The sequence below is a fragment of the Bactrocera neohumeralis genome, unplaced genomic scaffold (genome assembly GCF_024586455.1).
Source record: "Bactrocera neohumeralis isolate Rockhampton unplaced genomic scaffold, APGP_CSIRO_Bneo_wtdbg2-racon-allhic-juicebox.fasta_v2 ctg603, whole genome shotgun sequence".
Classification (NCBI taxonomy): Eukaryota; Metazoa; Arthropoda; class Insecta; order Diptera; family Tephritidae; genus Bactrocera; species Bactrocera neohumeralis.
The window spans coordinates 214,153-230,704 of record NW_026092914.1 but is presented as its reverse complement, the minus strand read 5'-3'; the positions used below and the strand labels follow the sequence as shown (position 1 = coordinate 230,704).

Sequence of the window (16,552 nt, the reverse complement as noted above, 5' to 3'; positions counted from 1 at the left end):
CATCTACATACAGATTACAATCAATTTATCTTCTTGAGTTTAGGTAAGCCTGCTGAAGTCAGGGAAACCGTTTGGCTACCTTTTTTCTTCATAGGTGACATTGAAGCGATATCGTTTCCTTGTACTTCAACATAGTTGTGAAGCGTTAGCGCTTCAGTACAGGGTTTGTCCGGAAAGTAATAGGACTGATTTTCTTCCTCCGCACTGTACTTGGGAACGTGGGCGTACCGACTGAATTCGGTACATGGCGTTCCTAGCTAGCGAACAAGCGGCTGGTCAGTTGTCTCCGAGCACTTGGAAAGTCGGGACAAACATTTTCGCGTGATCAGTTTCTGTGAGTGATGCAAGCCAAAAATGCAGCGTTCGTTAGATCTGAGGTACGCGATTAAATTTTGTGGGAAATTCTGTAAGTCTGCGACAGAGACGTTTTATATAATCAAGCAAGTTTACTCAGATAGTGCTTTGGCAAGAAGAGGCGTGTTTCGGTGGCACAAGGCCTGTTTGAAAGGCCGAGAAATGGTCGCTGATGAAGACCGCGCTGGGAGACCTGCGACTTCGACAAATATCGACAAATACACACAATTTGACTCTTGTGCGCAAAGTTTTGAGCTCAAATCATCGACTAAGTATTCGTTTCATTGCATAGGTGTTAAATTTATCAAAACTGTGGTTCATGATATTGTGCCGAAGCACTTGAACAAGATGGTCCCAAAAGTGATCACTGATGACCAGAAATTGCGGCGAGTTTAAGTGTGCCCATAAAATTTGAACAGGTGTGAAAGTGACCCCCAATTTTGGAATACCGTAATCACAGGTGACGATTCATGAGTCTTTAAGTTAAGTTTAAGTTTCAAGCAGCAATCACCTCGCCTATCAAGGCTTTTCCGTAGAATTCCTTCCGTGATGCCTTCATTACTTGGAAATCGTGCTGGCAGCGCTGCATCGACGCTGAAGGAGCCTATTTTGAAAGTTTTTAAAGAATTGTAACGATTGGTTCAATAAATTTTTTTAAGTCGACTCAGTTGCACTACTTTTCGGAAAAACCTTGTAAACATCAACTTAGACCGGTTCGACCAAGAGGCAAACAATTCCGTCTTCCTGGTCTTTCATAGCCCTGTAACCGGCAGTTATTACGCTGTACTACTATATTGTATTGACGCTCAATTGTTCGATGAGTGGCAAATGGGTTTATAAGCCTAGGCCCCATAAATCTGATATAAGGCTTTTGAAATATCCAGCTAACTTTATACCTTATATATATATTGGTCAGTATGTGAATTATCTTCATGCAAACAAGATACACCCGCGGCCAAGCGTAACTTACCACTTGATATTTTTTCACTATTTTCAATTTTTTCGTTCTTTGGGTAACTTTTTTATGGATTTAATAGAATACGGGGAATATATAGATGGCTCGAATATATTTGGTTAACTGTTGACTTTAATCTGGCCCATTTGTAAAATTAAATTGAGACAACTTGTTTTTATTTGCACACAAGTCTTTGATTTCATTATTACTAATTCTTGTAATAACTTAACAACATTTTTTGTTTCAATTGAAAATGGAATTACAACATATTCAAAAAGAATAACGGGGAATCTAATATGGCGTCGGTCCACCTCTAGCGGATATTACAGCTTCGATATGAGCAGGCATTGACCCAACAAGTTTCTCCAAAACACTGCTTGAAATTTCCTCCTCCCAAACACTTTCTAACATTTTTTTTAGTTCTGGTTTACTTTTACTTTTTTGACAGAACTTATTTTTTTTTAATATTTTATATTTGTGTAAGTCAGAGATCACTTCGTTAAAACTTAACGGAAAAATTCCATTACCGCAACAAGTACCGTTATAATGGTGATAGAACACGTTTTCGCTAGAAATTTCTTAATGGTAAGTTACGCTTGGCCGCGGGTGTATGTATTTTTCTGGTAATACCCGTATCCCCACATACCTTTCACACGAACTCCAAAGATCCGGTTGGCTATAATAATAGAAAATAAAATCAATAATTCATTTAATAGTTGAAATTTGTATTTATGGTAAGGCGTTGCAAGTGTTGGGTATAAGTATTGTTTAAAAGTGCATAATTTAATATGTACTAAAAGCAAGCTGCAAAAATAGCATGGAAGCGCCTGTTGCCATGTGTTGCTGCGGGCTTCAAAGTGTTTATATTCTGATTTCGTAGCTTTGGTTTAATAACATCGGAGTGATTGTGGTGAAAGGGTAAAACTTTTGGGTGTACTTTGTGTAATAATGTAATAAAAGAGTGAAATTTGTGTTCACAAAGTTTGTCAGATCTTGCAAATACATGCATATAGCGTTGTTGTTTTAGACCACACCAAAAAGTTTGCTAATGTGTAGATGCCACAATTAGAATGGAATATAAAAGCTTCCTTTATGTCCTAAAGGTGATTCATACAAATCAAACAAGTGTTTAGGTCACACCAAGGGATATTTCAGTTAAATCGCGGTTACGTATCATTGGATTAATAATAAGTACCCAATGATGTATTGGAAACGACGGTTTCGAAAAAGAAATCTTTTGTTTTTTCATAAATCCAGTCAGAGCTTTCATAGAATGTTTCATATTTAATTTTGAAAGAAAAAGCCACTTCGGATTAAATAACTTGAAAATTATGAAATTGAATTATATAGTACTTTTAACCTCCACTTCTTTAAGTTATAAAACTGTGCAAATATAAAATTAAACGATAAACTTTTCATACAATTTCCACAATCTGAATTAAAATGAATTCTTGAGTAAATTTAGTTGTACGGATTTCACGATTTACAGTTGTAATGTACGAGGTGTGTTCAAAAAGTATCGCGAATTTTGAATTTTCGCGGGTTACGTATATTCGAATTTCGAATTTTTTGTGGCGTTATGTTGGTACTCATGTCTCTTATTTATGCCGACAAGTTCGGCCATTTTGAATGTTCATTTAATTGTTGACAGCTGCTTTGCTCCCACGTGTTTATGACCGTCTTCGATTTTTACCTATTCAAAAACAATGGATCAAAGAACCTGTATCAAATTATGTGTGAAAAACGAAATTAAGTGCGTGGATGCATTCCGAATGTTGACTGTGGCATACGGAGAAGCTACCTTGGACCGAAGCAACGTTTATCGGTGGTACAAAATGTTCTCAGAAGGCCGAGAAGATGTGAACGACGAAGAGCGTGCCGGACGCCCGAGCACTTCAACAACAGACGAAAAAATTAATGAAGTGGAGAAAATGCTATTGGCCAATCGTCGAATCACCATTAGAGAAGTTGCTGAGGACCTAAACATATCGATTGGCAAGTTATGCGCAATTTGCGCGAAGCGATCCGCCAGAAACGCCCGGATTTGTGGAAGAATAAAAATTGGCTTTTGCACCACGATAACGCCCCTGCTCACACATCGTTGCTTGTGCGCGACTTTTTGGCCAAAAACAACACACTAATGATGCCGCAGCCACCGTATTCCCCAGATCTGGCCCCCTGTGACTTTTTCTTGTTCCCTAAATTGAAGAGGCCCATGAAAGGACGACGTTACGCTTCTCTTGACGAGATAAAGACGGCATCGAAGGAGGAGCTGAAGAAGATAAAAAAAAAAAATGATTTTTTGAAGTGCTTCGAAGATTGGAAAAACCGTTGGCACAAGTGTATAATATCTCATGGGGATTACTTTGAAAGGGACAAAATAGATATTCATGAATAAATAAATAATTTTTGAAAAAACACAAAATTCGTGATACTTTTTGAACACACCTCGTATTGCCTTAGAAAAACCAAAAAAATCTGCAAATGGGTGTACAAATGAACTCCAAACAAAAAAAAAAAGCAACATTAAATTCGGCTTTATCGAAGCTATAATAACGTTCACAAATACAAACGATTCGTTATTCCAGTTTATTTAGCATGGCTAAACCAACTCTGCTCGTAAAGATGATCAATTACTTATGTTTTTTATAGAGCATCCGACGCTTTACTTAGCTTGATTTAAACCTGTCCAGGGAATAAAAACTAACCAATACTAAAAAAGTTAGCAAACAAATGCACTTACAAACTTACATACATATGTGTGCTACCACTTGCTTACTGTTTTTGCTGTGAATGAGAGATGTGTGCACTTTATAACCATGTTTTTTCCGTTAATTCTCCACAAACAAAAAAAAAGAAAATCCGCATATACAAATGTATGAATGCTTCTCAGCACAAAAAGAATTCAGAAGACTTCTGCATATGCTGCAACTTGGTCTCCGGAGATGCGCTGCACATGATGACCGCAAATTGGCCTGACTATTTGCTAAGAAGCAAGTGCGTCAAGCTTCTGCAATACTGCAATTGTGTTGTCCATTTGAGACAAAACTGCATACATTTTTTCAAATTTATTCAATTTGTGGCAGTGGCCATTGTATTTTTCATGCTATCCGCTTTGGTACTAGTGGGCAATAAATATTGCAGTTGCTTTAAATAGACGCATTCATAAAAATCAGCGAGGACTCTTTTTGACTAGCAGCTTTGCATCGTGAATCTTAAGTTTGCTCTATAAAAGGCCAGTACAGTAAGTATAGCGTCTACCAATAAGAACGACGTGATGTTAAAATTAAATAAAACATTCAGGTTTGGTGAAATGGGTTATGATTTGAACAAAATGTTATACCTCCACACTTTTGATGCAAATTTTCTTTGAATCGTGTGCATTTTAGCGGTAATATCGGCTATAATGCCTGAATGTTGTCTTCGAGCTCATCGAGTGTTGCTGGTTGATTAGCTTAAACCTTAGATTTAATATACTCTCAAAGATGATAATCTAATAGCGTTAAATCGCTTGATCTTGTCGGCCATTTATGTGCGCCATTTCTCGAAATTAACAAGCCGGCAAACTTTGTACGCAAAAATTGTTAGAAATAGAGATCGTCCGCGTCATTTCACCAAATTCCGAGAAAAAAGTTGGTCAACATTGCGTTAGAACACTTGCAATTCATGGTAATGACATTTACCGTCTCATTAGGGCAGTTATATGCCATAGCGATCCAATATCAGCCGTTATGACAAGAGAGCAACTTGTCGGTAAGAAAACGACGTCTACAACGACCAGTTTGATATCTTGATCTTTAAATATATTTTACAATAGGCGTGTTTTATTTCACCAGCAAATTAAGCTAATAGCTTATTTTGTATGGAAGACTTAGCCAACATATTTATATTGGCTTGTCATAAGCTATCATAGCTTGTATATTGAACTAGAGGCCTTGCCAGTTCAGCGCTTTTTATACTCTGAACAGGGTATATTAAGTTTGTCACGAAGTTTGTAGCACCCAGAAGGAAGCGTCGGAGGCCCTATAAAGTATATACATATATAAATGATCAGTATGTCGAGCTGAGTCGATTTAGCCATGTACGTCTGTCTGTATATATACGAACTAATCCCTCAGTTTTTAAGATATCGTTTTGAAATTTTGCAAACGTCATTTTCTTTTCAAGAAGCTGCTCATTTGTCGGAACCGCCGATATCGGACCTCTATAACATATAGCTGCCATACAAACTGAATGATCGGAATCAAGTTCTTGTATGGAAAACTTTCACATTTTGCAAGATATTTTAACGAAATTTGGCACAGATTATTTTCTAAGGCAACAATGTAATCTCCGAAGAAATTGTTCAGATCGGTTAACTATAGCATATAGCTTCCATACAAACTGAACACATAGTCACTAACAAAAATGCACCTGTGAAGGGTATTTAGCTTCGGTGCAACCGAAGTTAACGTTTTTTCTTGTTTTCATTCACAATAGCAAGGTTCTTTCCAAAAAAAAGTAGTTTTTGAATGAGTATTGAGTTAAAATTAAGACAAATATGAACACTTGTTTTCAGTTTCTTGTATTCTAGACCTCAAATGAATAATACAGATGTATGTATTGTATCGTATATTAATATTCCGTTCACAAATTTGAAATTTCAAACTAAATTGAATATCAGATGATTGTTCTTGTTCGCATTGCCAACACAATTTATGTTTAAGCAAATTTATGAAATAAGCTAATTGCGTTTTATTTTTCCATGATTTAGCTATTAGCTTATGGTGGTCAAAGAAAAGACGGCTAATGTCTCTTACGTTTCTTTGTGTGTCTTTAATCGTCGTGGCTTGGCATTTCAGAATACAAAAATATGGAAATACAAATATGTGTTAGTGTACCGATAGTTGCGGAAATTTCGTACAGTGAAGTCAAATAGTACTAGAATCCTGTGAGCAGTCAATATATTATTTTAACTGTCAGAGAAATCTCCAACCCGACTCAACGGAAGAAAATGCTTATTTCTTAATAAGGGTTATTAGACTTAATTGGCTTGAATAAGAAAACCAAAAGAGAGTCAACATAAATTTCCAATTGAGATTTTACTGAAGAACGTTTTTGGAAAAACAAATAATTTGTTTAATAAGTTTTCAGTATAAATACTCGTACTTCAGCAAAGCAGGTATTCTGCAGCAGGCATCAGAAGTTCGAGTTTGATTTAGGTGTGAGGGTAATCAAAATATGTTGAAGACTTCCAATCTACTTTCCATTCTAAAGTAAACCCCATACGTTATAACGCAGCGACCGTTAAAGAACACAGCCTCGGGCAATTCTAATTTTGGATGACGGCACGGAACAAAAAGATACAAAAAGATACGTTAAGCTTTAAATGTATGCAGGTCGGTGAACACTTCAACGAAACTCATTTAATGTGCTGTGGTGGTATGAAAGTTTCAAACTCCAAAGAAACATGCAAATACATACTGTGACTTTTTATGCCATAGTCGTGCGCTAATTATCACATCTGACGATGACAGCGAATCGGTAAGTAATACTGAGACACAAATAACTTGGCGGCTATTGGGCACACGCTGCTTCGTGTTTTCATCCATGTCGAATATGCACACAAACACCCCACTTCAACACTTGTCCGTCTATAGGCTGGGGTGAAGATGACATCACAAATATTGACACGAATGTTAATTATATTTTCATAATAAAATAAACAGAAAAAGCACAATAATAAATGAAATAATAGCGCAAATGAAAGCATACTCTCACAATGAAAAACAAAGACGAACAAGAGACGAAAACAGAAGTGACCGAAAATTAACCTACACACAAACCATCACTTGACTGCTCTCCTTACTCAGTTGGTTCAAGGCACGCTGTGGTGGCAGGGTCTGCGAAGGCGTTTGCAGGAAAAACACAATTATTGCAATATTGATTGACAAGAACAGTAGTGGCATATTTTTTTTTATATATGTATGCAAAAGCTAATTCTGCGATGCCTTATTGATTGACATACGTTTGAGTACAAATGTAGTGGCATCAGCATATGCGCTTTTTTGTCAGTTTTCAAAATTGAGAAAACATGTAATTATTTATTGATTGACAAGCGGCAAGTTAAAGTTATAAAATACATTTTTTTCAACAAATAGTAAATATCCGTTACATCGACCAGGTCTGTGAGTAATTAACAAGCCTATAGTGTATCGAGATTTATGTATATATATATATATATACAATAAATATAGATGTAATAAATATAGATGTATGTGTATAATGAAACTATGAAGTTGTCTCGGCAATAAATTAAAGAATTCTTAAAATCTTATTAATTTTCAGTCCACCACACAGACCAGTGCACACGATAAACACCCTCCAAAGCGTGCAAAAACGCAACAGTCAGCTTACAAAGTTATGACGTCTGTAGTTTGGAATGTATTGAAATCGCCTAAATCTGGAGGTATTTGAAACAAGAAATCAGAATGGCTAAGTTCGGGTGGAACCGAACATTTTATACTTTTGCAATATGCAAGATTCATGGGAAATACCTTAAGGTATAAAACGTCATCCAGAAGCTCGGAATCTAATCAACTTTATATGTACATACACCATATATAACTCTTACACTGACCGACATATTCGGCATAAGGTTTGTTAGAAAAACGAAAATCATTATATATTTAGTATATGGGAGTATCGCCATTCTTCTTCTTCTTAATTGGCGTAGACACCGCTTACGCGATTATAGCCGAGTTAACAACAGCGCGCCAGTCGTTTCTTCTTTTTCGCTACGTGGCGCCAATTGGATATTCCAAGCGAAGCCAGGTCTTTCTCCACTTGGTCCTTCCAACGGATAGGAGGTCTTCCTCTTCCTCTGCTTCCCCGGCGGGTACTGCGTCGAATACTTTCAGAGCTGGAGTGTTTTCGTCCATCCGGACAACATGGCCTAGCCAGCGTAGCCGCTGTCTTTTAATTCGCTGAACTATGTCAATGTCGTCATATATCTCGTACAGCTCATCGTTCCATCGAATGCGATATTCGCCGTGGCCAATGCGCAAAAATCTTCCGAAGAACTTTTCTCTCGAAAGCTCTCAACGTCGACTCATCAGTTGATGTCAAGTCCAAGGAGGGAGTCATGTGTAGAAGTTCACGCAAGTGAGGAAAGTTCTCTGATCGCCATTCACTTGGGAGTGGCCAGAAACGATTCTTCTACACATGGCTCAATCAGCTCACGACTTCTGGTCTATGACCAAGTATCCTCAGGGTCGCCTAAGAACATCCGTTCGAAGGCGTGCTAAAGTGAGAAGGCGAAACATCCCCCACATAGGGTTGTGCGCTGGGTTTGGGACCCGCTACGTAAAAAAACTCTACCAATGAAAAATTACCAACAGTCTCGGAAGAGAAACCCCCTTTTGATGACGACCATGGCAAACGAAATAAGGAGTATCGACATTATTTCGGCTAATTTCGCCAATACCACATACTATTAACATGTAACAGACTAAAAAAATGTTCCCAGTGCTTCATTAAGGTCCCTCACATAAAATCACCAATAATTAGGAGCAAAGTCAGTCAGATGTTCGAAAATCCTGATATTTGTTATATGTGCGTTGGTTAAATTTTTCGCACAATTTTATCCCTTTTAGGTACAAAGATAGATTAGATGGATTTTAAATTGTGTTGTATGGGTAGGCGGGGCCCCGTCCAAGTTTCACTCTGGCTCCCATAAAGTCTTCTCATACCATCTCAGATCTAAAATTGTATGTCTCTGGTGTTTTTACTTATTGTTGATCGCACTTTTATGAGTTTAAGACATTTCTGCTGAACGAATTTGGATATCATAACTTAAATAGTTTAGAATATATGTACATGAGAACAAGAAGGGGCAGAACTACGCCCACTTTTCCAAAGATTTTTATTCCGCAGGTGTCTTCTGTTGCTGCGATCCCCAAAATTAATATTATTTATCTTAATTTGGTGCTTAGTTATGGCACTGTACTGGTTTTCGCTTAATGGCATTTTGTGGGCGTGTCACTGATCCGAAAACGCCCATCTATTACCTCTTTCCCGAGAAATAACGAATTCTTCCAAAAATAAATGTTTTAATCTGATAGACCGGCACTTTTCAATTGCCCTGTTAATACACAGCTGATATACAAGCTGAAGGATCGGAATCAATTTCTTGTATGGAAAACATTCTTATCCTACAAGATATCTTCACAGTTAGCGTGTTAACTTTTTTGTTTAACATTTCGATGTATTCTACATTGTGACTAAAAGTAATCGGATTTTAAAACAAACGCATTTTGGTATTCATTTCGTTTTTGGCTTTAAATTTAGTCACTATCGTACTCTTTTTAAAAAAAAATTCAGCTTTATCGGGACGAGTCGAGCAAGAACGCGTTTCATACCCAAAATCATATGAACGGACTCGCGGCAGATGTCGAGCTCTCTTAGTTGCCTGAAGATTTTCAAGCACCATGTCCTTTACTTTTTTAATATTTTCATTTCTTGAAGAAGTCGAAGGTCGAGACGGAGGCTTGTCTTCAACAATCTCTCGACGGTCTTTGAAGCCTTGTACCACTCCTAGGCTTATGGTTTTGATAAAACTGAATCACCGTAAGCCTTTTTCAATAGTCGCACTGATTGCGCATATGAATGTTGGTAAGAAAAATAAAATTTGAGACAAATTTTTTTTTCGAAATTTTTACCCATTGTCCATTGTAAAAATTGCAACGCACTGCTGTGGTGAACCGACTAAAGCAGCTGCTGTAAGCAAACTGGTTAACAGATATCACTCATTTATGGCATATTAATTAAGGGCAGTCCTACCACCTTAGCAAAATACATTTATTTGAAATATCATTTACACGTGGAATTTAATTAAAATTTCTGCGTACTTTTTTGTCTTAATGTACACTAGTGCTGAATTTCGGAAATTTATCTGCTCTGTACGTTCCCTTTAACTTTAATCGTTTATTTAAAACTCTTCTCATTCGAAGCATATTTTCGTCCAGGTTTAAGTTTTGTACAGTTTGAGTTTATCGCTTTTGTTACGACAAATTACGGGCTAGAGACCCAGACCTTCCCATTATTGTGGTTGCGCAAATTTTACACCAAAATTTTATTGTATATTATCGTAAGCGTAGTTACGGTAAAAGGAACTGCTGCCTAAACGCGGGGGAATACTTTTAAAAGCTTGCTATGGCACATGTGTAAAGCACAATTCCCCATGTGGGGAATTGTGAAAAGCTTACACTTGCCTACTACGTGCCACAGCTGTTTAAATGAACATTTTGATCAAGTGCTTGCGTGCATATATATATATATATATGTATATATATAGACGTAAATACGTATATATAATGTGAGCATGCGACAGAGTTTTTTCATAGCAAGCCACATTGGCCTGTCTGCTCTGTGAACAATAAAGATAAACACACAGCGTTGCACGCAACATGTTGCAAGTGAACGTGTTGTGTTTTGAATTTAACAAATTTATCTTAATTTACATATAACGGTACAATATGTTGACTGAACAAGTTTGTTTGAACGAGCGTTGCAAAAATTTATTCTCGTTCTCGCGAGTATACTCGTCGGCTTTACGTTCGTTTCATAAAAAACGAAGTGACATATTTGTAATGCAGCCAGTTTCGTAGTAAGCAGCAACGCGTATGTTCGCTGGAAGCGGAAATCACCGTTTAAATAGTTGAAAAAATTAAAACGAAACCAAAAAAAATTAAAAATAATGTATATATTACACGAATAGTTTTAATGTGAGAAACGGGTGTTAAAAATTCTTTTTTGCTGGGTAGGAGTGATTACTGGTGAACTTTTTTTTTGCATTTTTTGTGTTTTTTCGTAAAAATTAATCAAACCCTTTTTTTTCGAGAAAAAATAAATTTCATTTTTTGTTTGAAAAATTATGCTTTAAAAATAAATAAAATCATGTTTGTGTAAATAAACAACAACAATATGTGTGTGATGCTGAGAAGCATTGTGTCTGAATACTAAATCAGCTGTGGTGGCAGTGTAGGGTGCGGAAAAAATAACGGAAATCAGTGAAATGTAAAAATTTCCACATAAACACTGTGAACGCAGCGCCGCAAAGGACAAGCGCTGACCTACTCAAGCTTAGTGTTACAGCTGTCCTACTACAGTCATGATGGCGGTGATGATGCTGTTTGCCCTAGTGTGTATGTTGGCTTGGGATGCGCACTTGGCGGCAGTCAGCCAGTCGGTCGACCAAGCACACATAATGAACAGCCGAGTGTCGCTAACAAAGAATTGAATATATTTCTGTCTATAAATTACGCGTTCGCTTTGTGTGTGACTGTTTATGTATGTGTGTATGTGGTTGGGTGCACGAAGTTAAGTGGGAGTGCTGAGCACTGCAAAGTGAAGCCAAATGACCCACTTGGCCGCGCTAACTGCGCTATATTTGTGCTGGCATGCGTGGCATATTGTACAGCACACATATATTAAAATATATATATGTATGTGTGTGCGTACTTGAATATGCTTGTAGGTTATGGGCATATGTTCATAAGCTGCTGGTTGTTGTCGCCAATTGCCATTGTTTTGCAAACTCTTTAACCCTTACTTGTCGCTTATTATTGCTACTCAGCGTCGCTGGTGCCTACATTTAGGCGCAAATACTTGTTTGTTAGGGTAAAAAGCCACGTGCGCGGCACATAAAAGCATAAATTGCACACACAAACCTGCACATGTGCATGTGGGCAATAGCACGATTAGTTATCTGCCGGACACCCTTTCGACCTGAAACATTTGATTGCATATAATCGCCGCTAAGCGAAAGTCCACTGGCATATTAACGTGTTGCACGGGGTGTTAATTGTTTGTATGAGGTTGCAGAATGTGTGTGTGTCGGGAATGCAGGATGTGTGCTGCTTGTGTTAAGCATCTATGTTATAATAATTAACGGTTAAATTGCCACTTCAAAGCCTGAGGAATATATTATAGTTATTTGTATTGGCGAAACAAAGTAAATGAGTTTGAAATTATACCTGTAGTGGTAAGAGGTGTCAGTTATTTTAATATGTAGAGTAAGCGGTGTTATTTTAAAGGCGGAAATTGATGTGAAACTTTAAATTTACGCTGCGTTTGTGAAAAATACAGTGAAATTTCAGCAATTGAAACATAAAGCTGTTATTTACAAAACGCTATGGCACTTACTCTTATACAAAAAGTGAGTCTGAGCTACTCCCATACTTTATTTTTGCCTACTAAATTCGATGGCACCGCTTTTAAAAACAAATAAATCACATTTTGTGCTTTCACTCAATATTTAATCGTTTTGCAATTCGTTTCGTAAATAAAATATCGTTTTACATAAAATATTTTGTACATATTCCTGTTAAATTACAAAAAATAGGAAAACAATAATAATTAAAATAACAAAATAATTAACTGCAAAAACTCAAAAGATTTTCTAATTTTTCAGTTACATTTTGTAATTAGAAAATAATCGTTTATAGTCCAATAGACATCAGACATTTATTACCTGGGAAGATTTCTCAACTTAAGGGTGTTTTTTTTGGTTTTCAAGAAAAAGTAAAACACACATAGCATGTCAATTGAAAAGGCTCGGCTTATCATAGTAAAACACATCTTTTTGTCAAAATTCGCTTTTTTATTCGTTCCAGGGTGATATACTGATTATAGCATCCCACCAACATTTTGATACCATTTTTGTAGTACAATTTGTCCTTTGCTTCAAAATATGCCCCAGTTTCGGCGATCACCTGTTCATTAGATGGAAATGTCTTTCCAGCGAGTATTTTTTTTTAATTTGATAAAATGAATTTTTGCAGTTCATTTTTGCGAGTATTTTTTTAATTTGATAAAATGAATTTTTGCAGTTAATTTTTGCGACTATTTTTTTTTTTAATTTGAGAAAAGGAAAAAATCGCTGGGGTGCAGATCTGGAGAATGCAGTGAATCCGGAACTAATTCGAAGCCCAACACATGGACTTTTGTCATCCTTTACACTGACTTGTGACACGGTGCATTGGCTTGGTGAAACAGCACTTTGTTTTGCTTCAAATGCGGCCGTTTTTTGGCGATTTCGCTCTTCAAACGGTCCCATTATACTATGTAATAGTCGATGTTGATGGTACTGCCCTTTTCAATGTTTCCAGTAAAACTTATTTCATGTGCATCGCAAAATATAGACGCCCTTGCCAGCCGACTGTTGCCTTTTTCCACGCTTTGAAGCAGGTTCATTGTGTCCAGTCCTCTCGGTTGACCATCGATTAGACTTCAAAATAAATAATAGAACCACGTTTCATCTATTGTCACAAATCGAATAAAACTCGGGTTTATTATGCTTGAGCATCACCAACCACTGATCAGAATCATTAGCTCGTCGTTGTTTTTGGTCAAAAGTGAAGTTGTAAGGCACCCACTTTGCACAGAGCTTACTCATACCCAAATAGTTATTTAAAAACGACATGATGTATACGTTGATATCTTAAGAGTGCCTGCAATTTTACTTTACGGTCATCCAGAATTATTTTGTGGACTTTTTCCATGTTTTCATCGGTAACAGCCTCTTTTGGACGTCCACGGCGTTCACCTTCTTCGGGCTGATTTCACTTCAACTTGGCATACAAACGCTTGATGCTAATTTACTTTGAGAGAATTCGAAAATTCGCCATCAAGCAGAGTTTTTGCTTCAAGTGTATTTTACTTTTCAAAAAGCAGTATTTTATCAACACGCAAATATCCACAAAAATAAGAGTTGATTAACTCAAAATGATGTAATTCACAAACTAATGAACCGACAGCATTTATACACGCGTCTTTTGAAAGTTTAGACTAGCTAAAGATTATATGGATTTAGCTTTAGCTGCTCCATCTTTTTGACTTGACCGGGGACTTTTCATTTGACCTGTTATATTTCGTTTTCATAAAAACCTTCAAATTAAATTATATGCTGAATAGTATCATTAACGGAATCTTAGAAGATCCATACCAAGGTGATAAATTTCTTATGTTTAAAAATAAAAAAATATACCACCAAAAATATTTTTTTCCTCTCCAGCCTTTTGCTATATACTTAGTCTTGTCTTAAATTCTGTTACAAAGTTTGCAATGCATACAGCCAGGACAACTTTGAAGAAAATTGTGTTACAAAGTTTAGCGAGGACAAATTTGAAGAAAGAAAAGTGGTTGTCCTCACGCAGTTCGACTCATTCGAACATGTCCCCTTAGAAAATAGCAGCTAATGTCAAGGGAAATGGTTATATCGACCAAATCAATATCAAGATTTGTTCGAGATGATCTCCACATGAATGTCTAACGTTAGGCAATTGGTCCTCATCTGAGACCTGCTTGAAGCAAATTAAACTCTACAGTGCTAGTAAGTCAATTGGGACACAAGTAAGCAGCTGTACAGAACCGCGAAACTTCAGCTTTCGTCACTATGAAACTGAAAGTTCTTGAGTTTTTAGATTTGAGACAATATGTAGCCACTCATTTTAGCTAAGTCAGAGATACAGACATAATTGTATATACATATAATTTTTTTAGATCGTACTGGGGCCTATCATATAAAGCTTACTTTGATAGGAATTTTTGTAAGGATTGCATTGTTGCGGAGCCACTGGATCCATAGAGAAACTTTTACGAAATTTATTAGAATTTCAGTGGTTATCTAGAATGTCATAAGCGAATCAAGCCTTTTAAAAGCAAATTGAGTGCTCCTGAATGCAGTTATGAGCCCTTAAAATCACTACCAAAACAGTTGCATCCTTCCAACAGCATAACCTGTGTTTTCTCACTGCAAAGCTCGCACCATTTGTGCACTCGTGCGTTCATCTGTCTCACAGATATTATTTCGCTCTTCTGTTTTGTTATGATCTTGCTTTTCTCTTTCCTTTTTTCTTCATTGCTTCCCCTTCACGTCAGATGCCGGAACGATGAGTGGTCAATTTTAAGTTTCACTGCTTTTCTTATTTTACGGCGCGCAATTCATAACATCAACGGTGGCGTTAATGGGCTATTGAGGAGGGCACATACTTGCCTTTATAATTATGCTAGAAGATCCGGCCACGCGTTGCTGTGGTATAGATTTTATACTATTATTCATGTAATAAACTATTCAATACAGTGAAAATTTTATTTACGAATAACGGCGAATACGTTGTTGTCGGTGTAAGAATGCAAAGGATGTTCACACAAATTAATTTTATTGGAAAAAATAATGAATGTAAGGGTGATTTCTGGTGACCAGGCTTTCTGGCCAAGTTAATAGAGTTGTCCGCTTAATAGATTCTACTTAATAAACATCAGCAATGACCATGGTTAGCGGAGATGTTCGCTTAATAGGGCGCGCATTTAATACAGCTTTCACTGTATTCTTTATTTAAGAATTGCTTTTACTATCCTATCTTTTAAGTTGGTTTGAACTGGACATAGTGTGCTAAATTTTACTAAAATCGGTTCAGTAGTTTAGGAGTCCATAGCGGACAAACAACATGACACGCACTTTTTATATATAAAGACTAAAGGACCCGTCCACGCTTCACTGTGGCTGATACATACATAGATAACACAACTACTACCATCTATATACTTTCCATTAGTTGGATTTTAACTATTAGTTAATGACATATAGCATTTTTGTGAAGCAACTTATGTTAGTTTACAAAAAAATGGATCATATAGCATTTCGTGTGTTAATAAAGCATTGCTTTCTGGGGAAAATACTGTTGAATATGGGCTCAGTGAAATCCACCGTTGAAAAAATATTTGCTAAGCTGGAAACAGGCGGAATGAGCAGTGAGGACAATGATGCTCTAAAGAGGCGAAAACTCTATGCAACGTGGGTGCCTCGCAAGTTCATAATCCAACAAAAACAACTAATAACTGATTCTGAGAAGGGTTTAAGTGCTCTCTAATCGGAATAAAGCCGAAATTTTTCGTCAGTGATGGAAACATAGCTCCATCATTTCCACCGAGTTCAATCGACCGTCATTCTGGAGTGATGACGGTTCTCAGGCGTGATGACGAAAAAATCCTGGAGAGGTTATGACATCGTCTTTTGGGATCCACGCATACTCGACGACTGATTACTGAGCCAGTTATAATCTACTTCACTGCGTATTTGGTTGCAGTTATTTTCTACTATTCCAAATACTTAGCAACTGTATTATTTTTGAGGAAGAATCTGTTTAAAATGGTACGCATATATTCAAATGATTTCTACAAACATGAATTTTGAACAAATGC

General features: G+C 36.8%; 1 long non-coding RNA gene across 1 annotated transcript in view; it reads left to right on the top strand.

The window, feature by feature from the left end:
* The first annotated feature begins 10,960 nt into the window (after positions 1 to 10,960).
* Positions 10,961 to 16,552, top strand: part of LOC126767403 (uncharacterized) — a 67,115-nt gene continuing 61,523 nt past the window's right edge. Inside the window, exon 1 of the long non-coding RNA XR_007669088.1 lies at positions 10,961 to 11,108. This is a non-coding gene — a long non-coding RNA (uncharacterized LOC126767403). The remainder of the gene's footprint in view (positions 11,109 to 16,552) is intronic.